The 3,969-nt window shown below is 43.3% G+C and overlaps 1 pseudogene; it reads left to right on the top strand.

Annotated features, from left to right (window-relative positions):
• Positions 1-230: 230 nt before the first annotated feature.
• On the top strand, positions 231-747 carry LOC139035504 (large ribosomal subunit protein eL32 pseudogene; annotated as a pseudogene).
• The last annotated feature ends 3,222 nt before the right edge of the window (positions 748-3,969 follow it).

The following is a 3,969-nucleotide window of genomic DNA, read 5'->3' as shown; positions in this document are numbered from 1 at the left end:
TTGAAGCCTGGTTGGAGAATTTTGAGCATTACTTTACTAGCGTGTGAGATGAGTGCAATTGTGCAGTAGTTTGAGCATTCTTTAGCATTGCCTTTCTTTGGGATTGGAATGAAAACTGACCTTTTCCAGTCCTCTGGCCACTGCTGAGTTTTCCAAATTTGCTGACATACTGAGTGCAGCACTTTCACAGCATCATCTTTTAGTAGTTGAAATAGCTCCACTGGCTCTTCCTCGGCGCTGCCTACGGAGGTGGCAGCCATCTCTGACTCGGCATCATGGCCGCCCTCAGACCCCTTGTGAAGCCTAAGATCATCAAGAAGAGGACCAAGAAGTTCATTAGGCATCAGTCAGATCGATATGTCAAAAATCAAGCGGAACTGGTGGAAACCCAGAGGCATTGACAACCGGGTGTGCAGAAGATTCAAGGGCCAGATCTTGATGCCCAACATCGGTTACGGGAGCAACAAGAAAACCAAGCACATGCTGCCCGACGGCTTCCGGAAGTTCCTGGTCCACAACGTCAAGGAGCTTGAGGTGCTGCTGATGTGCAACAAATCTTACTGTGCTGAGACTGCTCACAACGTCTCCTCCAAGAACTGCAAGCCCATTGTGGAAAGAGCAGCCCAGCTGGCCATCAGGATCACCAGTCCCAATGCCAGACTGCGCAGCGAGGAAAAGGAATAGACAGCTCGTGTGCACATTTTGTTTGTGGTAATAAAAGCATAAAACCCGAAAAAAAAAAAAAGAAAGAAATAGCTCCACTGGAATTCCATCACCTCCACTAGCTTTGTTTGTAGTGATGCTTCCTAAGGCCCTCTTGACTTTGCATTCCAGGATGCCTGGCTCTAGATGAGTGATCACACCATCGTGATTATCTGGGTCATGAAGATCTTTTTTGTACAGTTCTTCTGTGTATTCTTGCCACCTCTTCTTAACATCTTCTGCTTCCGTTAGGTCCATACTATTTCTATCCTTTATTGTACCCATTCAACGTTCCCTTGGTATCCCTAATTTTTTTTTGAAGAGATCTCTAGTCTTTCCCATTCTATTGTTTTCCTCTATTTCTTTGCAAAGATCACTGAGGAAGGCTTTCTTATCGCTCCTTGCTATTCTTTGGAACTTGGCATTCAAATGGGTATATCTTTCCTTTTCTCCTTTGCTTTTTGCTTCTCTTCTTTTCACAGCTATTTGTAAGCCCTCCTCAGACAACCATTTTGCTTTTCTGCATTTCCTTTTCTTGGGGATGGTCTTGATTCCTGTCTCCCGTACAATGTCATATGAACCTCCATCCATAGTTCATCAGGCACTCTGTTTATCAGATCTAATCCCTTCAATCTATTTCTCACATCCACTGTATAATCATAAGGGATTTGATTTAGGTCATATCTGAATGGTCTAGTGGTTTTCCCTACTTCCTTCAATTTAAGTCTGAATTTGGCAATAAGGAGTTCATGATCTGAGCCACAGTCAGCTCCTGGTCTTGTTTTTGCTTACTATATAGAGCTTCTCCACCTTTGGCTGCAAAGAATATAATCAATCCAATTTCAGTATTGACCATCTGGTGATGTCCACATGTAGAGTCTTCTCTTGTGTTGTTGGAAGAGGGTGTTTGCTATGAACAGTGTGTTCTCTTGGCATAACTCTATTAGTCTTTTTTTTTTTGCCCTGCTTCATCCTGTACTCCAAGGCCAAATTTTTCAGTTACTCCAGGTGTTTCCTGACTTCCTACTTTTGCATTCCAGTCCCCTATAATGAAAAGGACATCTTTTTTGGGTGTTAGTTCTACAAGGTCTTGTAGGTCTTCATAGAACCATTCAACTTCAGCTTCTTCAGCATTAGTGGTCGGAGCATAGACTTGAATTACTGTGACACTGAATGGTTTGCCTTGGAAACAAAGAGAGATCATTCTGTCGTTTTTGAGACTGCATCCAAGTACTGCATTTTGGACTCTTTTGTTGACAATGATGGCTACCCATTTCTTCTAAGGGATTCTTGCCCACAGTAGTAGACATAATGGTCATCTGAGTTAAATTCACCCATTCCAGTCCATTTTAGTTTGCTGATTCCTAAAATCAATGCTTACTCTTGCCATCTCCTGTTTGACCACTTCCAGTTTGCCTTGAAAGTGGCAGAGGAACCAGAGATCAAATTGCCAACATCTGTTGGATCATCAAAAAAGCAAGAGGGTTCCAGAAAAAAAATCTATCTCTGCTGACTTGGTGAAATATCAATCACCTCAGATATGCAGATGACGCCACCCTTAGGGCAGAAGAGCCTCTTGATGAAAGTGAAAGAGAAGAGTGAAAATGTTGGCTTAAAACTCAACATTCAGAAAACTAAGATCATGGCATCTGGTCCCATCACTTCATGGCAGATAGATGGGGAAACAGTGGAAACAGTGGCAGACTTTATTTTTTTGGGCTCCAAAATCACTGCAGATGGAGACTGAAGCCATGAAATTAAAAGACACTTTACTACTTGGAAGAAAAGCTATGACCAACCTAGACAGCATATTAAAAAGCAGGGACATTACTTTGCCAACCAAGGTCAGTTTAGTCAAGGCTATTGTTTTTTCAGAAGTCATGTATGGATGTGAGAGTTGGACTATAAAGAAAGCTGAGTGCTGAAGAATTGATGCTTTTGAACTATGGTGTTGGAAAAGACTCTTGAGAGTCCCTTGGACAGCAAGAAGATCCAACCAGTCCATCGTAAAGGAACTCAGTCCTGAATTTTCATTGGAAGGACTGACGCTGAATTGAAACTCCAATACTTTGGCCACCTGATGCAAAGAGCTGACTCATTTGAAAAGACCCTGATGCTGGGAAAGATTGGAGGTGGGAGGAGAAGGGGATGACAGGATGAGATGGTTAGATGACATCACCGACTCGATGGACATGAGTTTGAGCAAACTCCGGGAGTTGGTGATGGATAGGGAGGCCTGGTGTGCTGCAGTCCACGGGGTCACAAGGAGTCAGACACAACTGAGTGAACTGAACTGAACTAATTTGCTTTGATTCATGGACCTGACATGCCAGGTTCCTATGCAATATTGCTCCTTACAGCATTGGACTTTTTGCCTCTATCACCAGTCACATTCACAAGTAGGTGTTGCTTTTGCTTTGATCCCATCTCTTCATTCTTTCTGGAGTCATTTCTCCAGTGATCTCCAGTAGTATATTGGGCACCTACTGACCTGGGGAGTTCATCTTTTAGTGTCCTATCTTTTTGCCTTTTCATACTGTTCATGGGGTTCTCAAGGCAAGAATACTGAGGTCATTTGCCATTTCCTTCTCCAGTGGGTCACATTTTGTCTTAACTCTCCACCAAGACCTGTCCATCTTGGGTGGCCCTACATAGCATGGCTCATAGCTTCATCGAGTTAGACAAGGCTGTGGTCCATGTGATCACATGATTGGTTAGTTTTCTGTGATTGTGGTTTTCAGTCTGTCTGCCCACTTATGGAGAAGGATAAGAGGCTTACGGAAGCTTCCTGATGGGAGAGACTGACTGAGAGAGAAACTGGGTCTTGTTCTGACGGGTGGGGCCATGCTCCTTTAGAAAGTTGGGTTTTTTTTTTTCTTTAGAACTAAAGATGGATGAAAAAAGATTAAATGGCAAAATCTTGTTTAGAAAGTTCTACTATTGATGCTGTGTCTTGATTAATCGGTGACAGCTTATGGTGATATTAGTTTATCCTTTTAAAATCTATTTTAGGGGCTTCCCTCATGGTCCAAATGCAGGAAATAAGGGTTTGATCCTTGGTCCGAGAAGATTCCACATGCTATGGGGTAATAACTAAGCCCATGCGCCACAACTACTGAACCTGTGCTCTAGAGCCTACCAGCTGCAACTACTGAGCCCACATGTCACAACTACTGAAGCCTGCTCACCCTAGAGCCCATGCACCTCAACAAGAAAAGCCACTTCAATGAGAAGCCCATGCACCACAACGAACAGTAGCCCCCCAGT

The sequence above is a fragment of the Odocoileus virginianus genome, chromosome 6 (genome assembly GCF_023699985.2).
Source record: "Odocoileus virginianus isolate 20LAN1187 ecotype Illinois chromosome 6, Ovbor_1.2, whole genome shotgun sequence".
NCBI lineage: Eukaryota > Metazoa > Chordata > Mammalia > Artiodactyla > Cervidae > Odocoileus > Odocoileus virginianus.
Note: the sequence above shows the minus strand (reverse complement) of the source record. Positions and strands in the feature narration are given on the sequence as shown.